The following is a 13,861-nucleotide window of genomic DNA, read 5'->3' as shown; positions in this document are numbered from 1 at the left end:
TTGTCTCAATGATGGTGTGGGGGGTGGAGGGGGCTATAGTTGCTGGCATCTAGTGGGCAGAGGCCAGAGATGCTGCCAAACATCCCACAATGCACAGGACAGCCCCACAACCAAGAATGATCTCGTTCAAAATGTCAACAGTGCTGAAGTGGAGAAGCCCTGGTCTCCACGAGTCGCTGACTGAAACGCTCTACCCGATGCCCCGCGCCTGGCCTCCCGCCTCACCCCACGCTGCCCCGTGCCAGGCCGCCTCACTGCCCCGCGCCTGCATGGGAGATTAAGAAACCTTGTTAAACCACAGGCAAAATGCATTTGTGTTACAAGGAACATACTGGAGACCACAACCATTCTAAGAACTTTGCATACGAAGAGTTTTGTTTTTGAAAACTGAAATTACAGAATAAGTACCCAAAGAGGAGAGAGAGAGAGAGAGAAACTTCACTATTTGGGTTCAAATTAGCAACCTGAATATTCTTGGCTCCTGGTCGAAAAAGTAGCTGCTCATGTCGGGCCATCTGCTGGGGCCGTGGGGTTTGTTCCGACCTGCTCCTTCCGCCTCTATCACAGCGGAGCAGACGTGCTGGAGCCTGGATGACCACTGGGCAGGCAAAGAACAAGATTCATCTGGAAACAGAAAATAGCTTTTTTAGCAGAGTGGGAAGATCTGCGGACTGCTAACAGGGTGAGACATGGTGATTAGCTGCTCTTGAGGGTGTCAAAGAGCCGGGCAGGCGTGGGGAAGGGGTGAGCAGGGCCAGGTCCCGCGGACTTAGCCCCGTCTGAGCTGCCCCTGGTGAGGGCTGTGGTGAGATCGGTCCACGCAGGTCACGTAAGCACACGGTCTGGACAGGCACTCTCCAACACGCTAGCTGCTAGTATCTTGCAGCAATTATTTAAGTTTAAAGTAAGTAAAATTAAAAATTCAGGTTCTCCGTCCCACTAGGCACACTTCAGGCGCTCAACAGCCACAGAGGCCAGTGGCCACGATCCTGGACAGCACACAGACCATCTCCAGTCGTCACAGAAGAGTCCGTTGGAAGGCGCTGACCTGCACCCCCTCCTGTTCCTGAAGCATGTGGTGGACTGGCCAGGCGCTCAGGAAGCCTCTCCTCCTGGGCCGCCCCTGCTTCAGGGGCTGAGGGAGGCCCGGCCTTCGCCTCTCCGAAAGCTGTCTCCCCTCCTGGCTCCTCCATGCTCTTCTCGCATCTCCTGCTCCTCTCATCAGTCCCCCCCAAGCCGGAAGTGATCTTTCCTTCTTCTAAATTCCAGAGTCTCTTACACAGACTTGTGAACGCATTAGTTTGAAATGCATGTGCACTACGCAGAATAAAAGCTAGTGTTCCTATTTTGGCCTCGAGGCCCTGCGTCACCTGCCCCTACTGCCTCTCGGAGCGCATCTCCTCCCTCCCTCCGTCGCTCTCTCCACCCCAGCCCACAGCTGCTTGCAGTTCCTTGAAGGCATCAGGCAGGTCCTTTGCAATTGCTGTTCCCTCTGCTCAGAATGCTCTTCCTTCCAATACCCACATGGCCATTCCCTCTTTCAGGCCTCTGCCCAAATTTCACCGTATTGGGAAGATCCTCCCTGACCATCCCACCCAGTATGGCTCACACACACACGCAAACACATGCACGCATGCACACACATACATACAAACACATACGTACTCATACATACACAAGGCACAAACACACGCACATATACACATGCAAACACATACATACACACGTAAACATGCACACACATATATATACATACACACGTGCACACACAGACGTACGTACAAACACACGCGTGCAAACACGTACACACACGCACGTGTACACACACGTCACATACATACACACATACACACATGTACAGCTGCCCCAGGCACCTCCTCGGGTGGCTTTTCAGCAAGTTCTGAGGCATGGCGCCCCCCTGTGGCTGGTGTCCCTTAGCTCATCAGAGGTGGGTTCCCAGGAAGTCCTGAGGTCCCTGGCCTCAGTGACTCTGGGGCCATGCAGCGTGCCACAGCCGTGTCGTCTCCAGGGAGGTCTGGGTCTCAGCTCCGGCCCCGTGGGGAGGGTGGTGGGGTCTCCCCTGGGGGCTCCATCTCGGCCCCGGGTGTGGCGGCTGCTCTTTCTTCTGTTAGTCCTGTATTCTTCAGAACTACGGTCACTCCTCTTAAGTGAATCTTTGTCACCCGAATCCTGTGTTGATAGTTCTTCGTATTAGATGTTCCCTGCTCTGTGGTGCTGCGCTTTCTGCCTCCTGCCTGGCCCCTGCTTCGTGCCGATCGGCGGTGTCCGGCCTGCATCCGCCCACAGGGCCTGGCGCCGCGTGCGGTGGCGCTGAGTGCACTCGGGAATGGACGGCAGCTCGTGTTTTGGGCTCACCCTCCAGTGGTGGCCGGTTTTCACCCACCTGTGGGACGGGAGCAACGAGAAGGGTTAATCCAGGAGATGAACAAACCCGCGTTAGGCACCTCCGGTGTAACATCCAGGCGCTACAGACACGGGGACGCTTGTTTGCAGAGAGAGGAAGTAAGCGGCTTGCTGGCACTCAGGGTTAGGGAAAGACTGCGGTTCTCCCAAGCCAAAGCCATGGGGGGATCTTACTCCACAGGGCGTTGGAGGAAGACGGCCCCACAGCAAGGTGACTCACAGCAGCCGACAGTCTAGGAGGCCTGAGCAGGCCTTGCCTCTCGCCTGGCTGGGGAAGCGTCCCAGCTGAGGGCCTCTGTGGGGGGTCGGTCACTTTCTGAGAGCTGAGAGGCCCTCATCCAGGACTGCAGTCCTCTGCTTCGGCTTCCCAGGCTGTAGGAGAGCAACATGGCAGGAGGGACACGCGGTCACCTGCCTCAGGATTCGAAGAACTGGCCTCTAGTCCAGACTCTGTCCTGACTGGCTGTGTGTCCCTGAGCAAGTCACTTAACATCTCTGAACCTCGATTCTCTCCTCATTGAAATGAGAGAGTCAAAGTGCTGACCCGGTTGGGTGAAATATCTCTCTCCTGGATCCTGAGTGGCGTTGTAGACTGATTAAACGTTGTCTGGATCAAAAGTGGCGGTCTCAAACCACAGAGTGCCTGGGGGCCGGGTAGGTAATGTAACGGAGGGAGCCCCGACACTGCTGCTCTGCTTTCAGTGTCCTCCGTCAACTAGGACAGATATTCACAGAAACAGGATCACACAGCACACGATCTTTTGAATCTGGCTTCCTTCCTTAGCATACGTTTTTAAGGTTTAGCCATGTTGTGAATAAATCAGCACTTCATTCCTGTTTATGGCTGAATGAGATCTCAGCGTGTGGAGAGACCACATTCTGTGTGCCCAGCATCAGCTGATAGACACTGAGGTTGTTTCCACCTTCTGGCCATTGCCAATAATGCTGCTGTGAACATTTATGTACTAATATTTGTTTTCTATTCTTTAGCTGTGGAAATGTGAGGTCATATGGGAATTCTACGTTTAAATTTTAGGGGAAATGTCAAACTGTTTTCCACATTGGCTGCACCATTTTACATTCACACCAGCAATGTAGGAGGGTTCCAATTTTTCCACATTCTTGCCAACACTTGTTATGTTCCTTTCTAAAAAGATTATGGCCAGGGGCCAGCCCGGTCGCGCAGCGGTTAAGTTCCACTTCAGCAGCCCAGGGTTTGTCGGCTCGGATCCCAGGTACGGACATGGCACCGCTTGGCACACCATGCTGTGGCAGGCGTCCCACGTATAAAGTAGAGGAAGATGGGCGCGGATGTGAGCTCAGGGCCAGTCTTCCTCAGCAAAAAGAGGAGGATTGGCAGCAGATGTTAGCTCAGGGCTAACCTTCCTCAAAAAAAAAAGTTACAGCCATCCTAGTGGGTGTGAAATGGGAGCACATTGTGGTTTTGATTTGCATTTCCTCTATGACATTACGCATCTTTTCATGTGCTTGTTGGCCATTTGTATATCTTCTTTGAAGAACTGTCTATTCAAGTTCTTCGCCCACTTTAAAATTGGGTCATTTGCCTTTTTCTTGTTGAGTTGTAAGAGTTCTGTATAGATTCTGAATACTAGATCTTTGTCAGCTATATGCTTTGCATATATTTTCTTCCATTCTGTGGGTTGCCTATCTCTTGACAGCATCCTTTACTGAATAAACATTTTTAATTTTGATGAAGTCAAATTTATCTATTTTTTCTTTTGTTGCCTGTGCTTTTGGTGTCATATCCAAGAAATCTTTGCAAAATCTAATGTCATGAAGATTTACCTTTGGTCTTCCAAGAGTTTTATACTTTTTGCTCTTACGTTTAGGTCTTTGACCCATTTTGAGTTAATTTTTATATATGGTATGAAGTAAGCGTCCAATTTAATTCTCTTATGTGGATACCCAGTTGTCCCAGAACCATCTTTGAAGAGACCATGTTTTCCACATTGAATGCTCTTGGCACCTCTGTCAAAAATCAATTCATCACATATGTATGAATTTACTTAGGAACTCTCGATCTAGTCCACTGATTTAAATGTCTATCTGTAGGCCAGAACCACACAGTTTTGACTACTGTAGCTTTATACTAAGTTTTGAAACCAGGAAGTGTAGAGTTCTCCAACTTTTCTTTTTTTTTGAGGAAGACCAGCCCTGAGCTAACATCTGCCACCAATCCTCCTCTTTTTGCTGAGGAAGACTGGCCCTGAGCTAACATCCATGCCCATCTTCCTCTACTTTATATGTGGGACACCTACCACAGCATGGCTTGTCAAGCAGTGCGTCGGTCCGTGCCCAGGACCCAAACCAGCGAACCCCAGGCCGGCGAAGTGGAGCGCACAAACTCAACCGCTGCCCCAGGGCTGGCCCCTCCAACTTTGTTCTTTTTCAAAATTGTTTTGGCTATTCAGGGTCCCTTGCAGTTCCACGTGAATTTTAGGATAAGCTTTTCCACTTGTACAAAAAAGGCCATTGGGATTTTGATAAGGTTGGATTGAATCTGGATATTGTTTGAGTGCTATTGCATCTTAACAACGTTAATTTGTCTTCCAATCCGTGAACCGGGATGCCTTTGCATGTATTTAGGTCTTCTTTAATTTCTTTTAGCACTAGTTTGTAGTTTTCAGTGTACAAGTCTTTCACCTCCTTGGTTAAGTTTATTCCTAAGTATTTTATTCTTTTGGATGCTATTGTAAGCGAAATTATTTTCCTAATTTCCTTTTTGCATTGTTCACTGCTAGTGTATAGAAATACAACTGTGGGCCAGCCTGGTGGCGCAGCGGTTAAGTTCCCGTGTTTTGCTTCAGCGGCCCGGGGCTCACCGGTTCGGATCCTGGGTGCGGACAGGGCACTGCTTGGCATGCCATGCTGTGGTAGGCATCCCACATATAAAGTAGAGGAAGATGGGCATGGATGTTAGCTCAGGGCCAGTCTTCCTCAGCAAAAAGAGGAGGAGAGGCAGCAGTTGTTAGCTCAGGGCTAATCTTCCTCAAAATAAAAAAAGAGAAATACAACTGATTTTTGAGTGTTGATCCTGTACCTGGGAAATTTGTGAATTTGTATATTACCACGAACAGTTATTCAGTGGATTCTTTGAATTTTCTATATAAAAGATCATGTCATCTATGAATAGAGAGAGAAGTATACTTCTTCCTTTCCAATTTAGATGGCTTTTGTGTCTTTTTCTTGCCTAAATGCTCTGGCTGGAATTCCAGTACCGTGTTGAATAGCAGTTGTGGAAGTGGGCACCCTTGCCTTGCTTCTATCTTAAGGGGACAGCTTTCAGTCTGTCACCATCGAGTATGGCGTCAATGGGATGGTTTTCACAATACCCTTTGTCACGTTGCAGAGTCTCCTCGTCGCAGCTGGTTGACTGTTGTATCATAGAGGGTCCTGGCTTTTGTCACGTGTCTTTTCTGTGTCAATGGAGATGATCACACAGCCTTTTGCCTCCATTCTATTAATGTGGTGTATTACACTGACCGATTGGGCACTCTGATTTTCCCAGATAAGCTGAAAATCTGAATTCTGATGGGAAATCTTCTTACTTTTAGATGTTGACACGCATAGAAGAATTTGCATGGGCCAAATCAAACTGCACTGAGAGACAAACTGGCTCTGGGGCCACCCGCTTGAACTCTCCGCTCAAGAAACTGACGAATCAGTCTTCCTTTTGACTTAGAATTCTACCTCTGGGGATCCAGCCAGAAGAAATAATTCAAATGTGGGCATAGGTCTAAACCCACACTTGAGGATGGTTTTTAAAGCCCAACCTGGAAGACCCTGATGCCCAGCAGCAGAGGTCAGGCCCGGGTGGTGTCTGCCCACTGGAAAGAGGGATTTGCAGCCACTTAGGATGGTTTCAATGAAGACTGTGGAATGTCACCAACAGACGCAGGAGACTCAATATTCATGACTGCCGTTCGATAGAACCATCATTGTCGTCTACTATGAACATACTGTTTTTTCTTATGACAAGAAGCAGAGTCCTCCCAAAGCCTCCTTACTGGCTAGTTAGGTTGGTCCAACAACAGCATATGTGTGTGTGTGTGTGTGTGTTGCCCCCCCCCCCCGCCCTCTCCTGCCACCCCTGTTTCCTCTATTTTCCAGATTTTGCATAATGTGCTGATGTAACTTTTCTTTTTGGCACTCTCACATTTGATTCACGTTTTAATCTCAGAAGCACGTTTCCATTTACCGAGTTTCCTTTTGTGCTCACGTGGTCCACGCTCATCTGCCCTGTCCCATACAGAGGAGCTGCTTTGGGCAGTTCATTCCCCTGCCCAAACCCTCCCTATTCTTTGTAAGCACTTGAGTCAGAACTACCTAGAGGGGATGGCCAGGTGGCACAGCTGTTAAGTCCTCACATTCCCCTTCAGTGGCTGGGGGTTCGCCGGTTCAGATCCCGGGTTCGGACTTAGCACCGTTCATCAAGCTGACAAATTGAAATGGCAAGCAATAGGATATATTGGAGTATATGAGGAAGCCATTTGGTATAAACCTAATTTGGCCTGACTTTGTTTTTTCCAAAAGGGCCTGACCAAGGCCGTTGCGCACGCATTGTATATCTGCTTAGACATTTCCTATGGCAAGAACAAAGGCCCTTGAGATAAAGGTGCAACTTCCCTCCCTCTCCCAACGTTGGAATTTCCTTAAAGATTAAGCATCTTTCCTTAGGCTAGGAACTGATTGCGCCGCTCACCTGTGACCACCCAGCTCGAGACAACAGACCTGCCACTCTGCTGTGTTCACCTAGACAGCAGACCTACCTGCTGTTTCCATCAATCGCTGTGCAGACACAGCAGTCTCGCGACTATTGTAAAAGGGACATTTCAATCATACGTGAAACGTCCTGTATGGGGGTATATAACCACTCTGTGTACCTCACTTCTTTGGTGACCTTTCTTCCTTTGGGAAGAAAGGCCCCGGGCCATGGTCCTCAGATTTTAGCTCAGAATAAACTCCCCCAAATTTTCATTTATAGATTGGTTATGGATTATTTTCGTCGACAAAGCCATACTGTGGCAGGCGTCCCACATATAAAGTAGAGGAAGATGGGCACTGATGTTAGCTCAGGGCCAGTCTTCCTCAGCAAAAAGAGGAGGATTGGCAGCAGATGTTAGCTCAGGGCTAATCTTCCTCAAAAAACAAAAACAAAAACAAAAATTACCTTGACCATCGTGCTGGGCATTGCTGGCTGGCAGGCACCCACACCTCTTCAAGAATTAGACACCACAGACAACAGTGTTTGCTGTGCTGCTGCTTTGAGCCATTTTAACTGTAGCCCTTTACGAAGCACCTCACATAAAAGTGGGCCTTCTTGAGATTCATTTCATGAAATAAACTATCAGAAATCTGATAGTTCTTCCCACGGGTTCCTCCTGTAAAACCTGAATTCCATTTCGAGTACTCCAAGTCCAGGCATCGATGGTGCCCTAATAAGAGAAAAAAACAAATCCTGTTGGGGCCTGAGCACTGACCTGGGGATCGTACCACTCACATCGCCTAAGAAGGGGCAGGACGGGGCTGCAGGGCACAGATGGCTTCCCAAAGGAGGCAACGCCTGAGTTGGGTGCTGAGAGGCAGATGTGGGGAGAAAACACTACACAACCAACGTGTCCACTGCAATGTGGTGCAGACCCTATCCAGTGGCCCACATGCCCAGCTGGGACTCAGAGAACAGGAGGTGGTCCTGGTGCAGGAGGGAAGGCTGCCTGGAGGAGGCAGCATTTGAGTTGGGCCTCCGTGCTGAGTTCAATAGTGTCCCCTCAAAATTCATATCCACCTGGACCTGTGAATGTGACCTCATTTGGAAAGTGTCTTTGCAGACATGATCAAGTTAAGACGCGGTCACATTGGATTAGGGTGGGCCCTGATCCAACGACTGACATCCTTACAGGAAGAGGGAAGCGCCCACGCAGATACACAGGGAGGAAGGCGGAGACTGGAGCGGTGCGTCTGCAGGCCGAGGAGCAGCTGGGCACGCTGGCCACCACCGGCAGCGGGAGGAAGCAGCAGGAGCCTCCCCAGAGATACTGAGGGGCCGTCGCCCCACCCAGACCCTGGCTCCAGAGTTCTGAGAGAATAAGATCCTGCTGCTTTAAGCCCAGGGCGTGGTATTTGTTAAGGCAGCCCGAGCAAAACGCTGCAGCCGGGCGGGGACCAGCGTCCGCACAGCGCCCGGCCCTACGGCGCCAGTCGTCTCGCCTCGTCTCCCCGCCCCGGCCCGAGCCCCGCCCCGTCTCCCCGCCCCGTCTCCCCGCCCCGGCCCGAGCCCCGCCCCGGCCCCCCGCCCCGGCCCCCCAAGCCCCGCCCCCGCCCCCCGCCCCGCCCCGTCTCCCCGCCCCGTCTCCCCGCCCCGGCCCGAGCCCCGCCCCGGCCCCCCAGCCCCGCCCCGGCCCCCCAAGCCCCGCCCCCGCCCCCCGCCCCCCGGCCCCCCGGCCCCCCGCCCCGGCCCGAGCCCCGCCCCGGCCCCCCGCCCCGGCCCGAGCCCCGCCCCGGCCCCCCGCCCCGGCCCGAGCCCCGCCCGCCCCGCCGGCTCGCTGCCTCCGGGAGGGCGGGGACGCCGACGCGGAGGGGTGAGCGACAAGGCCTTGGTTGCGGCGCCGAGCAGCCCTCCCTCTGCAGGGGACCTGTCCCCAGGCGCAGACGGGGTGTGACGAGTTCTCTCTCCCTTCCGAGGGTGCAGGCTTCCAAGAGTTCATGTTGTTCGATGCACCGCGGTAACGGCGGTGACAGTGAGGACGCTTCTCAGGGACACAGGGCTCTGACCAGGCGAAGGGGTCGTCGCCGCCAAGCCGGGGCGCAGGACCACGAGCCCCTGCGTTCGCCTCTCGGTGGCTCTGCTGCCGAATCCGTGGTGCGCGTCGGCACGTGTGATCACAGGGCAGTGTCCACAGGAGGCGCGGGGCGGCCTCGACGATCAGACGGCCTGGCTGGGGTTCCTCGGAGGTGCAGCCTGGGCCGCTGGAGTCAGGCCTGCTTCTAAGGCCTGCGTCTGGGGTCCGGGGTCCACCCCTTCCTCTTCCACCCTACCCCCCGCCCCCCCCCGCCGACCCGCAGCAGCACCCCGAGAGTGAGGGAGGGCGCCTGCTGCAGCAGGTCGGGCCACAGCAGCCCACCCGCCACCTGCGGAATCCTGTTCCCTCTGGGAGTTCCCAGAGTGGTCGGAAATACCGGTTCCCTGAAGGACGGTGCCGGCTGACTCTTTGTGGGGCGGTGGGTGGTCTTGGGAGGCCGGAAAGGGAAATCTTCCTACTATAAATAGTAGCAACAGCACGAAGTCTGGAGTCAGGCTCAAAACCCAGTCCCAGCTCTGCCGTCTACCAGCCGTGTTGATCCCACCTCCCACTGAGTCAGTTTCTCAGGTGTAAAGTGCGCCTGAATCCGTGCACGTGTCTTTCACAGAGGTTGTGTGAACTGACCGAAACAGCACTGTAAAGCCTTTCTCCGCAGGGCCGGCTTACAGTGGAGAAATCTCTCCAGGTGTTTTTTTGGGTGGGGGAGGTGGGTGAAGATTGGCTCTGAGCTAACATCTGTTGCCTGTCTTCCTCTTTTTGCTTGAGGAAGATTGTTGCTGAGCTCACATCTGTGCCAGTCTTCCCCTATTTTATGTGGGATGCCACCACGGCATGGCTTGACAAGCAGCGCACAGGTCTGCACCCAGCATCTGAACCTGTGAACCCCAGACCACCGAAGCAGGGCACGCGAGCTTACCACTGCACCACAGGGCTGGCCCCTCTCCAGGTATTTTGGGGTTTTGTTTTTTGGGTTTTTTGATTGTGGTAAAATATGCATAAAATAAAATTTACTATTTTCATGAAAAGAACTCTTTTCGTCTTGCAAAACTAAAACCCTGTCCCCATTAAACACTAGTTCCCCAACCCCCTGCTCTTGGCCCCTGGCAGCCACCCTTCCACTTTCCATCTCCATGAATTTGATGACTCTGTGTCAGATACCTCATATGAGTGGAACCATGCAGAGTTTGTCCTTTTGTGTCTGGCTGTTTCACTCAGCATGACATCCTCAAGGTTCATCCATGTTGGAGCATGTGTCAGCGTTCCCTTCCTTTTTAAGGATGAATAACTTTTTATTACATGCATATGCCACATTTTGTTTATCCGTGTCCCTGTCGTGTTTGAGTTGCTTCCACCTCTTGCCTACTGTGAATAATGCTGCTGTGAACGTGGGTGGACAAAAGTCTCTTCAGTTCTTTTAAATTTATACCCAGAAGTGGAATTGCTGGATCATAGGGTATTCTATTTTTAATTTTTGAGGCACTGCCAACAGCTTTCCACAGCGGATGCTCCATTTTACATTCTCACCCGCAATGTGCAAGGGTTCCAGTTTCTGCACGTCCTTCCCACCGTGTGTGAGTCTCTGTATTGACAGCAGCCGTCTCCGCGGTGGGGGCGGTGCCTCCAGGTGTTTGAAGCACACTGGATTTGATACAGCAACAGGTATTTACAAAGTCACAGAGGGACCCTCGGCTGGGCCTCCTGGGCTGCCTCCCGGAGCTCTGAAGAGCCGGCCTGCAGGGCGGGAGGGCACTGCCTGCTCCACACAGCCGGCTGGTTGGGGCACAGCTCCCCCTGGTGCCGGGAGCTGGGATCAGGGCCTATCCCACAGCGCAGCAGCCCAAGATCAGACATTGGGATGCCGCGGCAGAAAACCCCACATCCCAGTGGCCCTGTTGGACAGTGGAACACAGCCCACAGCAGCACGGAGATGCCCCGCCTTCACCTCCCTCAGCGTGTTTCCTTATGGCCCCTCCCCCACACCCAGAGCCAGCTGCACGGGAGCCTGCCCAGTGTAGTCGTTTGGCTTTCCAGCCTCTGCATGTGATGAGGTGGGAATGGATGCCGAGGGCCACGCACCATGCCTGTTCAGCAGGGGCTCAGGACCCAGTAGCCTTGATATCCCCAAGAAATGTGGTGCCAGGAAGTGGCACCCCTTCAGCCACGCCCACCTGCAGGCTCCCTCCTGCCAAAGGCCTTTGCAGGTGTCATTCCCTCCTTCTCGATGGTTCCTCCCTACTCCCTCTGCCTCCTTGTATCAAGTTAACTTCTAATCAGCTAAAAATGTCACATTCTCATAGCAGCTTTGTTCATAGTAGATGAAAATTAGAACACCACAAATAGCCATCAACTGAGCATATCAACTTGTGTATTCATGTAATGGAATATTGTACAGCAATGAAAAAGAATGGCTTCTCCTCCTCACGTGCAACAACATACACGAACCTCACAGATGTAATTGTTGAGGGGAGAGGCCAGGCCCAAAAGAGCACGTTCTGTGTGATTCCATCGTATGAAGGTCAAAAAAAGGCAAAATTAATCGATGGCAAAAGGGCTGAGCAGAGTGGTTCCTTTAGAGGGAGGTGTTGGCTAAGAGGGGCCCAGGGAGCCTTCAGGGGCTGCGAAGGTTCTACGTCTTGGTCAGGGTGGGGATCGCCCCCCTATACACATCAGTAGAAGTTCACCCAGTTGTGTACTTAAAATGGGCCTACTTTGTACAATAAAAAAGTAAAATTAAGCAAGTTCTTTTCTCTGGGAAGCCTCTTTCCCAGACTAGAACGAATGCCCCCCATGCAGTGTCGGCCTTCTGTGCAGCCCTCCTTCAGGGCTCCGGCCACCACAGTGACAGTTGGCGCTAGCGGTCTGCTCCCCTGCTAGGCCATGAGCTCCACACGGAGGTCTCTCTGTCTTCCCGTGCTTGTCTCTAAGGTCCCCCTGTAAGGACCCTCTAAGGTCACATGACAAGTCCGCTCTCCGGCACCCACCTTGTGGGCCTCATGCTTACAAAGTGAGTCCTAAACCTAGAGCTGCGAGAGAACAACCACATCTGCGACTGATGGAGCCCGGCGGCTCCGCTGAGCCGAGAAGCCAGGAAAGGCGGGTTTCCAAGACAGAACCACCTACGCCTGTCACTCTTTTTCCTGAAAATGTCCCATGTTCAAATATCTTTTCCAAAAAAAGCAGACTCTTTTCACCTTGGAACCTCAGCACTTGTGATCCCTAAAATCATGCACCCGTAATATTTATGTAACTGTGTTCACGTGACACGTGAATGCTTTCAAAGCTGCCTAGTGCGTTTAGAGGCAGAGAACGTATATGTGTCGAGGGGCAGTAGGAGGAAGAAGTGACGCACTGTGTGCCTGGTCTGTCTGCAGCTCAGCAGTCTAAGAAAAGCTGAGGGATGGACAGTGACAGCTCAGGGGTCACATAGCCTGGGCCTCAGCTCTCCCATGTGAACAGGATTTTCACTACCTCCTAGATGGCAAAGCCAGGCCAGTGCAGAGGTAGATGTTGGCTCAGTATAGAGACAAGCTTTCAAATGATTAGAGCTGTGACCTCGAGAGGTGGTGAGCGCCCTGTCCCTGGAGGTAGACAAGCAGAGACTAAAAGACCATTTGTGAGGGATACTGTGAGACAGGCAGAGAGTGCCGAGGGGCAGTAGGAAGTCCTCTTGGAGGATCTCAGAGGCCCAGGAGTCTTGTGTCTCCATCCTTTTGAAACATTTTGTCCTCACTGAGGTCACGATGCTTGCCAGGCCCTCTGCGACCGGATGCAGAGTCTTGGAAGGTGGGAGCGGGAAGGGGCCTGCAAAAGTATGGCTTCCCACCTCAGATGGCAAGAGCAGCACAAACTGCACCAGCAGTTGCTTCTTGTTGCACCGTCCTTGGGTGCCCGGCGTGGAGGGAGGACTACACGTCACCTCCTCTCAAAGGGCGGCATCAGAGAGTTGTGCTTAAGAACGTTGTTCTGGAGCCTGGCTGTCTGGGTCCCACTCCTGACTTGGGGAGTGGGGTCTCAGGATCAGACCCTGCAACAAGGGTTCAAGGGCAAGTACTTGATCTGGGAGGTACTGTCAGGGGAGCGGCCTGTGGGGCCGAGGAGGGAAGGAGCCAGTAAAGGGTGTGTGAGCCCTGGGAGACAGCGTGGAGCAGGTCCCAGAGTCTGCTCAAGGGAGGAGCAGAGCAGGGGGACTCGTCCACACCTTGTGGGCTGAGAACTGCTTCCGGGACACTCACTCCCCAGACCCCCGGCTGTTTTAGCCCACCTGCTCCTGCAGCTGTAAAGAGCCCTGAGGCGCAGTCACAGGTGTCCCCGGCCTTTGGCATGAAGAGATGGGTCCTGGAGAGAGGTGTGGCAGGGCAGCGACCGTGACCACTACAGCCACCTGGGAGCTGTGTGGCCTCAGGAGTAGCTCTGCCTCTCGGTGCGTCTGCGTCCTCACTTGTCAGGAGCCTACCTGACTTCAGTGAAGGTAGAGGGTTCTGAGCTGCCTGGCGCATTGTCAAGCATGCGGGGGTCCCGGATCCATGAGGGTGTCCTGTTCTGTCCCCTTTCACAGAGGAAGCAGGCAAGGACAGAGCAGCTGGGCCTTAAGCACACCGCAACACAGCACGAGGGGC

General features: G+C 52.9%; 1 long non-coding RNA gene across 1 annotated transcript; it reads right to left on the bottom strand.

Moving 5' to 3' along the window:
* Positions 1-350: 350 nt before the first annotated feature.
* On the bottom strand, positions 351-8,650 carry LOC139073977 (uncharacterized). Its single transcript, XR_011523223.1, has 3 exons — positions 8,343-8,650; positions 7,616-7,880; positions 351-2,404 (listed from the first exon to the last, which is right to left on the bottom strand). It is a non-coding gene; the product is annotated as an uncharacterized lncRNA (long non-coding RNA).
* Positions 8,651-13,861: the final 5,211 nt, after the last annotated feature.

The sequence above is a fragment of the Equus przewalskii genome, chromosome 10 (genome assembly GCF_037783145.1).
Source record: "Equus przewalskii isolate Varuska chromosome 10, EquPr2, whole genome shotgun sequence".
NCBI lineage: Eukaryota > Metazoa > Chordata > Mammalia > Perissodactyla > Equidae > Equus > Equus przewalskii.
This window is presented reverse-complemented; position numbering and strand designations above follow the sequence as displayed.